Genomic DNA, 17368 nt, shown 5'->3' on the forward strand with positions numbered 1-17368 from the left:
ATATTGCATTTAAATTTCAAAGAGCCATCGCGCACGAGGATGGAAAACGCGGTATATGGAACGGTTATTTCATGCAGGAAACTTCGAGAAACTTTGTCGCCGCGTCATTTCAGATCGGAGCGTGTGATGCTTTCCCGTTGATGCGCGTGGATAAATATTCGTCCGGCCTCGATCGTTCGGGCTCGTCGTTACGAATACTAATGACAAATGCGAAGATAGGGAATTAGTATTTTTCTTACTGTAATGAAGTCAACACACCTGTCACGGTCATAGCAATCGTTCCAATTAGACCGAGACTCTTATCGCGTCCATGCCTCTTTTCACGACACAAAAAGCAAATTCAAATATCTTTTTGTCTGATTGATCGTCGTTGGACACCCCGCACGATAATGGGAGCACGAAACTCGAGCCGAGAGCGCTCGATACGTCACCGAAAATCGCTAGCCGAAAATAGCGTCCAGAAAATGTTCGTGGTGACGAGCACTCACGCAATTGTCATTCGGTTTTTATCGATCGCGTTGTAACTCCGGGATGAGAATCCTTTTCGTGACAGCGCTTACGGAGCTTTTCGTCCTCCGGTCTCGGCTCCCTCGGACCCTTGCGGAAGCTCGGCCCAGCGAGGGTCCGAATCCACGAACAGAAGGGACCGGAAAAGCCAGAGAAGCCTCGAAAAGCTTCGTTTCTCACGGTAAATTGCTTCGTCGAAAACTCCCTTTTCTGATAATAATTCAAGAAGAATAATAAGAAAACCGAGTTTTAGAGGCGCGCAGTACGTGACGCTCGCGAACTGCGCGGGGTGCGAGCTCCACGCGTTGTCGGTGACCTGGCTCTCCGCTCTCGCATCATCGTTCTACCACGGTGCTCTCTAATGGGCAGCTTCCGGTTTAGGGAATCATGGCAGATACTGCGAGTTTCCAGCGTCCTCTTCCCTCGCGGACCCCTCGCCCTGGACAGCTCGCCTCAACCTCGTCCTCTCCGTGCCACCGCCGTCACCTCAACTTTTCACCTTTTTTTTGTTATCTAGCAATTCCGCAAGAAAAGCCTGCGACGACTGTCGCACTGAGTTGTCGCCAGATTTCCTGTTTTTCCTATACAAAAATTCATCGGAGCCGAGGAAAACGCCCGGTGCTCAGCCTCCGAGAGAATCCGGCGTGCCCACCATCCCAAATTTCCTCCGAAGCTTCCTCAGAAGAAGCCAAGACGAAGCGGAGGAACAACATTCGCATCGCCATAAGTTAAATCAACTTACGAGCACGCAGGAGCGTGACAGTCGCAATTTGTCGTCTATTGAGTTATCTCCTAATCGTGGGTCATTGAATCGACCGCGGTGGATGGGTCTGAGAGTGGCGTGCATGCGAGGAAGATCCACGCGAGCAAAACACCGTGCACGCACTCGTAGTCGTATCAGCTGTACACACATTGCGATATTTGAACGCGTAATTCGTGCAAACAATGAGCTTCGAGCAGACCGATGAGCGGGAAGCTCCAAAAATTGAGTTATGACAATCGAAATGACGCAACGAGGAATAACACGTTTCCTGATTCTATTTGTCAGGCGCGAAGAAAAAAGGGGGGAGTCGACACTGTGACACAGAAGTGATCAGTCGCGGCAGCTGATCGATCATTCAATCGCTGAGTAAACCAAGCGAGAGGCTCTTCCCTGCTAACCATTGTTAAGAGACTTTGCTTTTGAATTTAATAAAAAATCGATAATTCCCCTTTATTTAATTCGATGAAAAATACCGATGGGAATACGCGCTCGGGGAGCGTTTCGTTCGCCTTATTCCGTCGATATGCAGCAGGCCAAGGTGCAGAAAAAACTCCATTTCCCTTCAATCATAAATCATGATATATAAACTCCTGCTTTGCTCGTCCCCAGCTCAAAAGCACTTTCAATTGTATCAAAGAAAATGAGTAGTAAAGGAAAAATGAGGAGGGAATAAATATAAAACGGACTCCGCTCGGATTGCCATGAAAGCTTCGACCCCGTGCTTTTGAGGGATTCGAGAGAGGAGCAAAAGAAAATAGACGGATGGGAGAATAACTGCAGGAAGGATGCACGTCCACTTTTCACGATACGAACAGGCTATCGATCTTTGTTCAATACTTCAAAAGCAGAATGGAGTCTATCTATCCAACAGATATCACGTTCCTCGCGCACCGAACACGAAAATCTATAGAAAAGCTCCGAGCACCACTTCAATGGAGCGGATACGTACGCGGAGCAGAAACAAATATGTAAGTACACGTTTGTATATATTGTGACACGTGACTGAGTGGTGAAAAGAGAAAAAATCGTTTTTAAGGCACTCGATGGAGAGAAATCTTTCAACGAAGTTTTTCGTTTTTCACCTTTTTTGAATAAATTTCTCACAATTTAGTCCTGTTTCTTCTTACGGTTGAATTTTCTGATTTTCGCAATAATTTCGACTTTAACGAAGATTAAGGTTGTTGCTTAACATTTTTGAGGTGAATAGATGTCTAGAAAAATATTTCTTCTGTCTTTCCTTACTCCTGTTTCTTCTTGGAATTCGTATTTTCTGAATTTCGCAATAATTTCGACTTTAACGAGTTTAAAAAGCGAGGATGCCATTTCAGAGACGCTTTTGTTCTTCGCGTTTTTTGAGTTATTTCTCACAATCCTATTTCACTTCAGCGTTTCTTCTTGCAATTCGTATTTTCTGAATTGCGCAATAATTCTCTTTTTCGAAGATGCAAAAAGCGACGACGCCATTCAATGAGAGTTCCAAAACCTTCAGCTCTCGACAGAGTTCCAAAATCTCATGAATCTGGAATTCAACGTCACAAAACTTTGAGCTGTAGACAAATTCGGAATCTCGTTGCGCATTAAGATGCATAATCTTGTGGGAAAATGCCTCGAACATCCTATTATGAGGTACCGTTAATTACTACTGAATTAATTACGCCACAACTTGTCCCATTCGGCATGGAGCTCGCGGGATTATTACTCGAGACAAGCGCGCCTCGCCTCTCGTCCGTATTCAATGCTGCCAAGACGCTCATGCAGGATAATGTAGTTTATTATTGTATAAAAGCCCGCGCATCTCATTGTCTACGTTTGAATACGTTTGTGTGTGTCGCTGCCTATATTTAGCAAGTGGATAATTGTAGTTGCCGGGCGATTGAAAAGCTGCATACGGGGTCTCCGGACGCTCTCGAAAAATCGATTTTGCAGCGGGATTTTGTCTCGTTGCTGAATCAAATTATTTCGGGAACGTATCAGTCGATTAGGAAGCACTTTTTCTGGCGTTCAACATAGGAACAAATAAAATGGAAAAAAAAATCATAAAACCGTATTTTTTAACCCCTCAACGCCCAGAAGACGCCTTTAGCATGTGCCCTTTTCTAGGAAATTATTTCTTATGAAAACGTCATTGAAAAAATTCGTAAGTTACCTTGTCCGCTATCTTCTATTGTGTTTATGCAAAATAAAGCAAGAAAGTGGCAATTTTTGAGGTCCATTTTGTTTAATCCACGATTCGAAAGCCTTAACATATTATTTTCTAATGATAAGGTGCATAAATGGTGTCCTCGGTGTTTGTACTTTCGAGGTACGTGCTTGGTTTTTTTTCCTTAGGCTTACCAGTGCGAATAAACGGTAAAATTGCTGAAATAAAATGTTTAATTTTTAAGGTATTCAAATTTTTTGATGAGAACGAGTATTTTAAAGTTGATACATAAGTTACAGACGACGTCCCAGGTTTTCGGATCGCTGATCCCAAATTTGCTATTATTTTTGGGAAATGAATTTGTTTAAACAATTTTTGACAAAAAATCAAAATTTTACAAAATTGTTTCCAGAATCGTGATCTACGTGAAAAAGTACGTCAGAAAAACACAGTTAAAATTTGTTTCAATAAATTTGATACAAATTATGAAAAAAATGAAAATTTTGAAAAATTTCGAAAGTTATCCCGAGGTGTGAGCTCGCGCATTTCGTGCGTTTTCCAAGCTGACCGCAGATCGCTCCACTCGTATTCTCGCCTCCTGCGGCGATGCAGAGATTTGCCTTTGCCCTTTGCTTGGTCAGAGCGCACGAAGCGGTCGTAAATTTTCGTTGACTCGAGGCTTTTTCTCATAGGGGGGCGAATGCACTTTTCCTTTGGCGTAGAGAAAAGAGCTGAATTTTTACAACCCCCGTGATATTAGTTTATGTATCCATGCGCGTGTGAGCGAGTAATTTTCTTTTCCATTCGAAACTCTCCGCTCATAAGCGTAGCCAGTGTTTGCCTAGAAAGCGAGATCCGCATCGGGCGCGTTTATTATCCAATTTGCTCGTTTTTCTTTCGCGTTTTCCGTATCGACGGTTATGCTCGATGCTTCTCAAACGAGATTCCCGTGGCAAAGGCGCTCTCTCTCTCGCGTTGCGCGAATGAGAAGTCGCTTCTTCCGTCTTATTTATTGGAGCATAAACCAACTTGATAATTCGAGGGAGTTACGTGTACACCGATATCGCTCATTAGCCACATGTAGCCTCGAGCAGAATTCAACATCGAATCCCAGCTGCCACGCAACCTCGTAATGCCCATCAGCCTACACAACTGTATCATTACGAATGATCCGCTCCTATGTCTACGTGTATATGCTCTTTGTACACACGACTATGGGGGTCTCAACGCAACGTATGAATTATCAGATCATTAGGAGCCTCGTTATAGTCGAATAAGTGGCGTGGACACGATGATTGATCGATGGACAGCAGACGTTCTGTGAGTCGAATGGAAACGTTCGCAGTGGTCCAGTCGAGGCTGTTTGTATCATAAATTAAGAAGAAAATGGGTCGATATTTAGCGGCGATTTTCCCTTCGTTTTGTTAAGGATATGGACGTGCTTGAATATTCATTTATTTTTAATGGTTTTTACTGCTCTACATTCTCTCGATGAAGAATGCACAGGCTTTCTCTTTTTATTTTTCCTCCCTCTCGTTCCATCACTCGCGTACACATCCGACATTTCATCAGCATTGTATTTTCTCATACGCTTTGTTTCTTTCGCTCTCCAATCCCCGTCGTTGTTATTTTTCCTCTGCGCTACATATTTTAGTTGTTTCGTTTTATTTCTAATGTACTTGGCTCTTCCGTAGCATCGGGAAAAGCACGATTTTCTTGTTGTCTTTTTGCAGCACGCTCCTTTCTCGTTACTTCGTATTTCTGCACTCTCAGTACTTTTAATTTCGCGCCGATGGTTTTATTCAAATATCCTCGTACGGGGATGGATCGAACTGGATTCCAGCGAGCGCAGGGGTGCTTGTAATATTCGGAGAAAGCGACGGAGGCCAGGAACGAGCGGCTTTTACACCTGTTGGTCGCTTTCGTTCGGAGCCAAGAAGAAGCACGCTTTTTCAGTTGTACAAAAATTAAATTCCATCGGTACTTGTGCCAGGAATTTAAAAGGAATGGGGCTCTAAAAAATGCAATTCGACTAACTGCAGGTTTTATTTCCTTTACATTTATGGGCTCCGAGTAATAAAAAAACGACGTCGACAGCAATAAAAGTAAAAGCATTTTTTCATCTATCGACTCTGTCCCGCAGGCAACTCCGCGCTGAAATATTCCATTTTCATCAACCCCCGCGCACTCCGGGGAGCTGTTTGTCCTCAAGAATATTATAAATAAATATTCGAACCGAAAAATGAAATTTCCGGCTGTCTAGTGTCAGGTCGCCTCCCGCCTCGTGTATACAACGATCATAAATAACCGTTGTGTGTCTCCGAAGAAAGACAAAGCGTCGGTTTGGTGAGAGCCAGACTGACCGAGGGGGGGCGGAAAAAACGCGATGAGAAAAGGGAGAGGCGAAAAAAAGGTTGCAGGGAAAGCAAGCAGGCGAACGATCAATTTCTGAAGGGTTGGGAGCGGCCAATGTGTGCCGTTTAGCCTCGAGCACAAACGCACCCCTCACGACTCTCCGCCGCGTGGAAAAACGATGCGAAAATCGAAGAGGAACGACCCCAAGATTGACGACCTCTGCAAACAATTCTCGACCGTTTTCATCCATTGAAAACAGATCGCACGATCAATTAATCATAACGACGATCGCATAAATCATCGCCGCCCCTGGGAAGCGATTTTCTAAAACAAAGTACGCCGAAACTTCGCTGTCCCTCGGTCTTTCGACGGGACTCTTCCAAAGATCGCTCTCGGTCGTCGGATTATTCGGTAAGAATTTCGTGGCGGCGGGAAACGTGACCGCGAGGACTGGAAAATCGGTGGGTGTTTCCTGTTTTTCTTTTTTTTTTTAGAAGCCAATAATATGCTCTGGCGTCGGGTCAGCGAAACGTGTCACGCATCCGAAACGTTGGAAGCCCCAATAAAATTCCTGCTTCCTTATACTTTCGTGGCGTTTATTGAACGCCTGGAAACCTCTCGTCCAATTTTCGTTGCCCGAACCCTTGTTTTCCGTCTTCTCTTTATTCATTAATGTTTCATCATGTAGCCTCGCAAAGTGCTTTTGTCGAGGAAATCACACTACTTTCCTTTGGCTTGTTGCAAAGTGTCCATTCGAAAATGATTAAAAAAAACAGCATTTTACTGGCGGAGACCACACTCGCGACTCGCTCTCCTGCTCCTGCAAAAATATGAATCTCGTCGACGGAATTAAATTGTCATCTCAGCCAGCCCTTTTTTTTTGCACTTTTCCGCGCACCCTTCGCCGTCTTCTCGCTAAAGAATAACCGCCTCCCCACAACAGTTTTATCTCCCGCGTCCGTGATATTCCACATTGTGCATTATTTTCGCTGTCCGACCCCTTTGGACGTGGAAATTTAAACGAGCCTCCTCATTTGACAGTTGACACGAATTCATTTCCTTATTTTCTTCAGATTTTTCCAATTATATCACTTATTCTGTGAGTTGGGAAACGAGGAAGGATTTTATACTCGAGTACTGTCGTTAACTCGCGTTACTATACGTGAGTTGGTGGTAGAATTTTCCTGCACGTTTGCCAAGATAACGTTCCGCTTTGGCTGCTTCGTGCGGTGTCGTTAAACTCGAAATGCTCTCTCGCCTCGAGTTTCCGGTCAACGAGGCATCCAAGCATCCTCGTAACAGAGCCATTTATAATGAAAACTGCGGAATGATAATGCAGCGGGATTATGCAGGGAGGATAATTCTTTTTTTCTCCCTTATCTTTCCACATTTTTGCGTTTGCGTGCGTTGTTTTGTTTTTTCATTTTCATTGGCGCTCCTTTCCGGACGATTGCCAAGGTTCCGAGGCCATTGGACGGCGCTGCCTATTATTCCAACGGTGAAATTCAACGCTGCATTATCGCGAAAGAAAAAACGTAGTGAGTAGAGGAAAAATCGTCGATCGAAGGTGAGCTCGAAATGCCGTTCCGGAGCTTCAGCGTCCGGAGCGCTCGGCTCGCCGGCTTAACTAGTTTTTTCCTCTTCTCAAAATAATCCGCAGCATCAACTGCCAATCTCATTAAGGTCCCCGAAGCGAGTTTCTCGAAGTCTTCAATTTTTATTATATTTACAATCTTTCATAATGAAAGACAAGTTTTCATTGGCACTTAAAGACCCTTCATTATTTAATGACTGGGGCGGAAGGACAAAGTTGAGTTGGAGCGAGCTCATTAAGGGGCTCTCACAACCACATAAACTTTATCTGCCCTTCCGCATCGTTACGACGCGGTGAGGAGGATGACGACGACGAGAAAATACGAAGAAAGTGAGAAAGGAAGTGGTACGAGTGGTCGTTTGCTCAGCCCGGTTGGAAATAGCCCGGGAGCATGAGCCAGACGCGCCTCGTGTGGGGGAGGAGAAAAATTCGGGTTCGAACAACCGCGCTCCAGCGGAATATGTGCCGCTCCATTTCGGGCTTTGTTCGCATATTCGATAACCAAGTCAAATATGGACGGGGAGAAAAAGCTTGGGTTCGTCCGGGCCGAAGTTCCGTCGCGTCGCCTCACGAGATATTCACCTCTCACCCACTTTCGTAATGATTTAATCGAGGAATAATAATCGTCGATAGGAATTAAAAGTCTGGCGTACATTCTCGATCCAAAAATCTTTTTCGAGATAAACAGTTCCCCGGAAATCGAGGCAGACAAAAAACTCTTTGTTTATTCAAGCGGTTCAAGCTCCGCTGTGACACACGTAATAAAAATAGTTTTGAGAAACGGCGTATTTCCCGAGGGATCGAACAGAACTTTAATATCACGTTAGCCCGCCGCTGACCGGCATCACTCCGCCTTTATCCGCGTCCCCGTCCTCTTCGTTTTTTGCACATGCACCCTTTCCTCGATTCGCTTTCGTTGTTTGTGAACCTTTGATATTTACACCTGACATTCGATATTTATAGCGTGCAAATCCGTGTGTCTAGGTGGCCGCGTAGTTTGCTCGTGTCTCTGTTCGCGTCTTGGCAAACATCTCTCAGCCGGAGGATCAATGCAAGCCAAATCATCCTCGCTGATAAAGGCGACAGGGAAGCCTTTGACGGTGGATTCGAGCTCGTGATTCCCGGACGAACTCCGTTGAGAAAAACATGCTTAGGAGCTCGCACGAAACGCTTCGAGGACGTGGAGTCGACGACAGTTTTTATGAAACCTCGAAGAAGTGTGTTAAACTCCTGGCGAATTTACAAATAGCGAGATATTCTCGATGAGGAACTCGAAGCGACGCGACGAACGGCTTTTGTTTCACAAAAGCCTTAATTCGTCCAGAAATTTGAGAATACGAAGCCCGAGATTATTGGTTTATTCAAATATTGGATCTGCGAAACTGATAGCACGGACGAATTTACGCGGAGATTTCGGGCTCCTCGTTAACAGGAGGAAGTTAATCGTACGTTCGGAGATTAGCGGTAGCTCACTGGCGGAGATAACGAGTAACACTTGCCAAAGTACGTTCGAGGATTATGTGTACTTGCCTCCCGTATTTCAACAGTTCTATGGACTATAGAGCGCGCCTCGTTCCCTAAGAGTCTCGTATCTTGGGAGGCACATTGTCAGCGGAGGTCACGAGGTCGAGTCCCTTGTATAATATCCCCAATTAGCGGATACAAACGTAACCTCATACAATAATTATGAAGCTGGTAGCATCGAAGCTGATAAAGCGCCCAGGTTCGCGCCTCGTCGAGTCGCGATCGATAAAGTGACACGAGAGCCTGGTTTTGGGGGCAAGCTCGTGAGGGGGCGGGAAAAACTGATTTTTCGTCGATAAAATCGACGGGGAGAGCTGGAATTGTGGGGGCGAAGATGCGAGGTTGTTTTGCTCCAAAGAAGCCCTGGGGGGAAAACTTTTAATCGGGAAATTCTCGAGTCCGGTAATGACGAGCGTTGCATGTGAAAGCTTCGGAAAAAGTGATTCAAAGATTCATCCCAGGACTGTGCCTCCGTGAGAAAATCCACTCCCTTTCTTCTCCGAAGTTTCCTTTTCTCTCGTTAGCTCCTCAACGAGTTTTCTTAGAAAAAACCAACCCGGTTAATGAGCCCGGATCGAGAAAATCCAGCCCCTCAAGTTCCTTTTTCTCCAAAATAAATCCCACTTTCTCCCTTGTTTTGTTCCCTCGATCGCTCATCCTTTTCCCTAAGCTTTTTCTGAGCCCAGAGCATGCAAAAGCAGCGAGCGGATCTTCGGCTCGTGATCGAGCCAGGAACGTTATCGGAAGTTGGAAATTACTTCGAACGTAGTTACGTGAGACTAGACGTGGCTAGCGAGTGACGAGCAGCTCGCGACGTCGGAATCTTTCGTTAACGTGACACCGAGTAATCCTTGGCCTCTGCTAACGACTCTTCAATTTATAATTGAGTCTTGACTCACTGAAAATCGATGCGGACAATCAAAACGTGATTTCCCCTCCCTGGATAACGATCGCTTTCATTTTTTAATGAAGGCACCAAAATACTTCGAGAAAGCCATCACAGTATTCGTGGATTCGGAACTCGAAGTCGAAGGGATGTTAAGCGAGGGGGAGAAAACGAAAATAATGTTTAAAGATCGATTCGGTACGATAAATTTTCACAAAACAACCATCGATCTTGTGACTCTGTTGGAAAAAAAACTTTCTTTACCTTCGCCTGTTATGAATTGACAGCCTCTCGCCACGCCAGTTCATTCTACCCTCTGAGCGCTAACCTGTCCATTTTACTTCGTCGATTATTATGAATAATCGAGTGTCTCGACAGACCTCAAGAAAACGGGGGAAGAGGAAGTAAAACTCGGTGCTTCTCGGGATGGGAAAGAGGACGGAGGCTCAATGGAAATTTTATGGCGCTCGTGAAACATCCAAGCTTTTTTTTCATCTGCTACTCCCCCCGCTATCTCTCTGCTGGCCTCTCCCTCTCTTATCTTTTCATCCTCGCGTAAAGATAGCTATTGGAAATCGTTGTCATTTACTCGAGGTCAAAAGTTTAGAGCCTGCACCATCCCGGATTCGCATTACCCTAACGATCTTGAAATAACAAAGTTTTTCGAGTAAAACTTTGAAATTTGGATAAATAAAAAATTTCATGAGGTCAAGTGATTACACCTGAAAACTGCTTTGAATCAATCCTGAGATCGTAATGAACCAGGGCCATTTTTATTTTTATTTTATAAGACCGAAAAGTATCTCGAGGCCTTATAAGGCACTTGCGTGATGGGCGGAATAATCGAACATTTTTTATTAGATATTCTTCAAGTACAATGTCTGGAGAATATTCTCACCAAATTTCATAAAGATCGGAGCATCAGATTCGCAGCAATGGGTATTTCAACCGATCCGTACCAAATTTATGCCACTTATTTATTATAGTAATAGCCAGAGCCTGGACGAAGGATTTCGTATTTTATGGGAGAAAAAAATTGTAACAAAAAAACCGAAAATTTAGCACCTCAAAAAATGAATTTTTTGTTAAAACTGTCGCTATTTTTATTAGATCAAAATTTTTACGAATCCTTCGTCCAGGTCCAAGCTATTATTGTAATAAATAAGTGGTATGAATTTCAAGTGGTACAAATAAGTTTCACTGTTACGAGGCTTGTCAGATAAAAATCTAAAAACGAAATATTTCATCGCTCAGCCAACGAACTCCGCTCCCTTTTCGATTCGTTATAAGCGGACCTAGATTCGAGAAATATTTTTAAAGTCGAACACAATCTTATTTAAAATTAGCTTCATGGAAACTTTTTAGCTTCGTGGATGGGGGAAAAATGTTAAATTATTAACCATTGTCTCAGCGGTGTATTAAGAGCTTTATAAATGGAACTTCAAGAATACCAAAGCAATTACAAAAAAGTGAGGTCGACGAATGTTCGAAGAGGATATGAATAGTCAGAATAGACAGAAGGGTCGGGAAATTGGATTTTTCGTGGTTTTCAGGACTGCGGCGCGTTGTCAAACGTTCCAAATATCAAGTGGATCGTCGCTTTTTTGTAGGGACTGCATCATAATTCATAAACCGTACTCTGAGCCGTGGCTCCTTCTGAATCGTAAACGTCGGTCGGACGAGACGGTTTTTTCCCAGCATGTGCATCGCTCCACTATTTAATTCAACAGATAAAACAGCATTGAATTCCGTGCGCGCGGATAGTTGATGAGAAACGAAATGAAAAAAATCAACGTTTTCTCTACGTTTTTTGACTGGTTCAACCAGCAGAAAAATCGATTTGAATTAGTCGAAAAAAATTTGAATGGCCCTTAGAGCTTTTTGTTTATCATCGTTCCCTCGCTTTTTTAAGGCGATAAATAAGCGAGGAAACGATGGAAAGGAATGCGCAGCATATTCAGTGCGGAGCTGAGGAGCATTAAATTCGAAATTTGGGCAAGTTGCCCCGGTAGCTGATTCTAGTTTGAATGGCAAGTGTTGAGCGTCCGTCATGGAATTAACAACTCTACAGTTATGAGGTTTCTTGGTGGTGCCGCGCGGACGGGAACGAGAATTAATTTTGCAGTAACCACGATCACTGTTACTGCGCGGGCGTTCCCCGCCACGATAATTGCTTTCGTAATTACAAAGTTTGCGAAGCTTGTTTGTCCTGTGCATGCGGCTGCGTTCAATTGCTACTTTACGCAGTATTAAGTGCTCGTTTCGGGATCTCGAAAAAGGGGAAAACGGGGCCCTGCAGGTTGAGTTTGGAAAAAGCAGGCTAGCGAAAAACGACGATCGTGACTCTGCCAATTAAACGCGATCGCTTCTGTGAGTAAACACGTACTTCATTAGAGCCCGACGATTGTTTCGATTACCGTTGACATGATTGAAAGTAAACATAATATCGAAGTCTCGTTGTTCGAGTGCGACAATTGGAATTGCTTCGCAGTATAATGCACTGAAATAATTATCCCTGCGAGGATATTGACACTTGATAAAATTCTCATTCGTTTCAGTTTTCCGCGATATTCACTCGCTGTCATCGGCATCGATTAAGGCCTTACGTGCGTCCAGAATTTTCAAAAAATCGATTTTTTTACGGATTATTGTTCTCTGCAGTTTTAGCATACTTCTGTGAAAGTCGATTGTAAAAATTCCCTACAGATCGAAAGTTTATTGCAGAAAACGTGACTGCCCAGCGAGAGGGCCTGATGCGCGCAGTTGAAACTTTAAATGCGTTTTTCTCAAAACTACTTTTTCCGGCAGGGCCAGCACGATAACTCGTACAGTCTTCAATATTTTTAGATGCTTTTTTTTTAAATTATTGAAGCCGTTTTCTCTGTAGTCGATCCAGTCGGATTTTTGATGCCGTTAAAAAATTTGATAGACATTATTGAAGTGTGAAATTTATGAGGCAAAATGCACCTTTTTTGAACTGCCGTAAATTGCTAAATTTTTCGAGTTTCAAAAATCCGGCTCGACAACTTGTAACTACAACTTTATTTGACAGGAATGTTTTAACGTTTTGCAGATCCATCAACACTTCGAGAAGAAATGATGCGGGCTGCTTTGTTTCATAGTGCTTCGGAAAACGTGATTTTTGGTGTCGTAATTTTTGAAAAAAAAATGAAATAAATTTTTCTACAAAGCTTAAATACTAAAAACAAAGTGTAAAAATGATTTTTACCAATTTCCATTGGTATCTCTTCTAAAAACAGATTTTCTTTTAGCGCGTTTTAACTCGATATGAAGATCGCTTTCCCGAATCGTTCCTGCTTTGACCGGAAAAGAAGCCCTCCGTCAACACAACTTGCGGCGTACATTCGACAAAAGTCAGAAAGCGTAATTATCGAGGGTGTTTCTCCAGCATAATTATAACATTCGTCCCAGAGCTTTTCTTCGCATGATGAATTTTCAGTGTCGGCCCCCATCAAAGTGTAGAGTTTCTTGATGAGCTCCGCGACTAAATTTATACCCAACGAAAGCCAGTCGTCGAGGGTTCATTTTAACGCAATAAACCAGCAGCTCGCTCTGTCATTCGTGTCCACTGTAATTTGTCGCCTTGCGCCACTAAATTCGTGTTCGTAATAGACGTGGCTCAGTGAGGCGTCAATGTCCATCGTATATTTAGCGAGCGAAGGTGCACCTGTGGGCGGGCGCGGAGTTATCCGGAACGGAGGGAATGTGATATTTTGGCCTGGAAAAACCAACTAATTTTGAAGACGAATTATTTGAGTCGTTTATTCGCCGGGGAGGCGGCAAAAAACCTCATTTGGGGAGAAATAATTTCTCATCATTTTGCAGATGCGAATAAACGAGCTTGCTTTTTGTTACGGAGCGAGGCGGAAAAACTGAGGGGAGCGGCTCGCCCAGGCGCCGACGACGTTCCTGGATTCTCGTTTTTCCCATAATTCGCTCATTACTCCCTCGTACAAATATTTCAATGAACCTGACACCCGAAATACTGCTCTTTGACCAAAGTCGCGGAGGAAGCTTCAGCAGTTGAATTGGAATGTCAAGGAGGCGACTAACGACGTAAGAAATCATTGGAAAACTCAAATGAGTTTTTTACTTCGGATGAAAACGCTGCGTTTGAGAGTTTCAGATGCGACCGAACCTGGGACGATCGTGCAAACAATAATTCCGCAGGGTTCAAGATTCAATTATAATTCCCTACAGTTACAGTAAGTAATCCGAGGTTTATTACCACAGCACAGAGAAATTACTGCGCAACTAAATTGTACACTCGCACAGCTCAGTGGCCCAGTCCCTCTTTCTTAACCGGCCAATTTTCACTCTCTTCTCCTGCTTTTGCACACCCACCAACTTATCGCTTTCTCTTTTTATCAATCCCCTTGAAAACGACCACGACTAGTCATATAGCCGCGGGCTCAATTTGCTCGTTGCCAGGGCGAACAGGTGCTCGTATATAGATGGAGCTCTTGTCGTATCTGTTCTCGTTTCCTTACTCAATTTCTACTTCGCCAATTTTCCATGGGTCTTTCCCTCCGCTCTTCAAACACCTCCAAATTTTGTCTCTCATCGAATCTCCGCTGTGGCCGGATTTCTCTTGAATTTATTCAGATTATTTCGACTCAAATATTCTCTCGAAGATCCAAAAAATAGACAATTTTTCGAAAATCGCGCACGCATTTTTCCCTCCATTTGAATCCATTCAGGAAATATCCAAAAATCGCATCGTTCACTGCGAAATTCTAAAAATTAAAACTCCCCCGCTACGAGCCTGAAAAAGAATTTGGAGTGCTCAAAAATCGATAAAAATTTATCAACTCGCATGGAATCGCCTCTATCCACGAGTTGCCGGAGCAACACATAAATACCGAGGGTCTTCCTCGTGAAGGGGTGGGTGACCCTAACCTCACTTGCCTGATAAAATATTTAACACGACGAGAGTGCCAAAAGTATATGCCGCTGAAGGAGCCTCAATGTTCTTCTTTGTAGCGTCAACATCCACTGGGGAAGGAACATTCAACTCCCCGAGTAGCTTGGTTACGTGTATTCCGAGCTAAGCTCCTAACTTTGCCTCTCGTATCGCCGAGAAAACGTTCTCTGACACCGTGCAACATATAATAGTCAAAACTGCCTCGCTCACACGAAGTGACAAGTTGTTTATTCATTTTTGGTAAACAATGATTTAAAGTAGTTTAACCAAGATTTTTTGTGTTTCTTTTGAGCAGCTGGACGTGCTTTTTCCAATCGTCGGTTACCCAAGCAATAGCTATTTTGAAATCGTTTTTTTTCTTCTTCGCCAAAAATCGGTTCGATAATGGAAATATCAATGAGAGGATGAACGACGAAACGAATTTTTATCAATGAAATTGTTGCTTCTTCCTGGATCCTCAATAATTTCGGTAAAAAATATATTTATTCGGAGATTCAAGATGAAGAAGAATCCAAAGATTTTCGAGTTGCCATAAAAAGAGTCTTCCATGCAGGAAACAGGCTGGAAAGTTTGGACGTTATTTCTCTCCTTTGTCTGTTTATTCTCGTTATGTTTGCACGCCCTCCATACCGGTGCTTCTCATCCTCCTCAAGTGCACTTAGGAATAGTAGCTTCTTGTAAGGTGCGTCGAAACGCCCTTAATCCAGAATTAAAGTATACTCATCCTCAGTGGGTGTCGTCTCAATTCGGAGGGAACACTCCCCGTCTCTATCTTGAATACGAAAGTGGGGCCATCGACGTAAAAAAAATAATTAAGAGGCTGCTCTGGAGCTAGTGAAATGACTGGAAAAGCTTGCTGGCGACGAAATTTTTGAAAAACGATATAAAAAATGACGATGAAAGTACGAGGGATTTAAAAAACAAGAAATCCCAGTTTAATTACAAAAGAGCCTGGCAAAATTGCGCTTTTATCGTCCAAAATGTAATTCCTTGAAAATTCATATTCCATTTAAAAAAAGTGATGTTCTCCGTCCGATCGTCGCCGAATGTGGGGACGAAGCGACGTTTAATTATCGCAGTCCGTGGCCCGTCATACTTTTAATTGTTCACATCTGTAATCGTGAAAAATGTATATCTTTTAAGGGCTCTCGGGCTCTCTTAATTCGCATTTTTGTTGCTCCGCTCGCTTTTACGATCAACGTAATCCGGCTGACCTCTGTGGAAGGAAAAAAGGAGGAGAAGAGGGCACGGGTGCACGAAGCTTTTACACCGTCTCGCCCCGGCCACCAATTCATGGTATAAAAGAAAATGGGCTCGCGCAAGTACCGCGGCAGCGAGGAGACGCGGCGGAGTAACTCCGCACGTGCGAGCAGAACGTAAACGAAAATTTGCTGACCCCAGGCCAGGCCATTCGAGGCGAAGGAAAAGAGGACAAAACGAGCTTAATGCTCTCGAAATCCTCTCGAGCACACACACTCACGCGCGCGCGCGCGCGATACAAGTTGTTAAACCGCATTTAATCCTCAATCTCGAAGAGCAACGCTGCTCATAATTTTCCGGAGATAATGTTGAAAAAATTCTCAATTCTTTCTCTCGCCGAAGAAAAGCCCAAGTTTTCCTACATTTTCGTTCCGCACGAGCATAAATTCCTTCGAAAAATAGTGAAAACTCGCCAAACTTTCGTCCTCGAGCCTTCGCACATCGAAGTCGTGAAAACTCGTTTGTGTCTCCATGGCGAATAAAACCTCCTGCAATTTCCTCCAATGATATGGAAATTCGAGCATCGATCTTGTCACGAATTAAGTCAAAAGTTATCAAAGTTCCTCATCGATATGTGCACCGGTCCGCCGCCCGACGGAATACATTAGTCGGTACACAGAAACCGAGGAAACTTGTTTGCCTACGTAAATTACACGATTTACATGAAAATACATTTGTGTTTACGTATGGAATTCATTATTGCGGCGGATGTCGAGGGGATGCATAAATTTATTGGCACTGTAACTGCTTTTTATGTTCCTTGCTTCTCGTTTCATGACCATGTTGAACGCGAAGTGACTGCAAGGTCGCCGGAACTCGATGCGTAAAGGACTTTTCGAACTTTATTTTCGAAAACGATTTTACTTCGAAATAATTGGAATGGGGAGCCGCAGAATAGATTTTCCGCGGCTCCTCGCGACCTCCTTAATTCTCGTCTCTCAATTTATCCTGAAAATACTTAATTTCTTCGTAGTTATGAAGGTTATCGTAGTTGAAGTTGGATCGACTTGATTTTTAATGACGGCTCGTTTACGACGGAAATAACGATCGCGCTCGAACCGTGAAATAAATAATGGCGTACCCGGTGAAATTTTGGTCGAAGTTACACCGCGCGCGGTAACTTTAAGCAGGAGAGTGTGAAACCAGCAGCACGCGCGGGCATCTCCACGCGACGACGGTACGATAACCTGCGACGTTATGTAAATCGTCGCGTGAGGCCTTTTCAAACATTCGGTTTATTGATCCCAGCGCGCGACTTTATCCGTAACGAGTTTCTGCGTCATTAGGAAAGCGAGCCATCTGCGGCTTGCCTCTTTATCGATTACATTTGTAGGCGACATAAAGATACTCGGTTATTTCAGTGCTAACGGGAGGAGCTGGCTGATGTCCGAACG

The 17368-nt window shown here is 43.8% G+C and overlaps 1 long non-coding RNA gene across 1 annotated transcript; it reads left to right on the forward strand.

The window, feature by feature from the left end:
* The first annotated feature begins 743 nt into the window (after positions 1-743).
* LOC122414350 (uncharacterized) lies at positions 744-12936 on the forward strand. Its single transcript, XR_006261743.1, has 3 exons — positions 744-2238; positions 2713-2896; positions 12843-12936. It is a non-coding gene; the product is annotated as an uncharacterized lncRNA (long non-coding RNA).
* Positions 12937-17368: the final 4432 nt, after the last annotated feature.

The sequence above is a fragment of the Venturia canescens genome, chromosome 8 (assembly GCF_019457755.1).
Source record: "Venturia canescens isolate UGA chromosome 8, ASM1945775v1, whole genome shotgun sequence".
Taxonomy (NCBI): Eukaryota; Metazoa; Arthropoda; class Insecta; order Hymenoptera; family Ichneumonidae; genus Venturia; species Venturia canescens.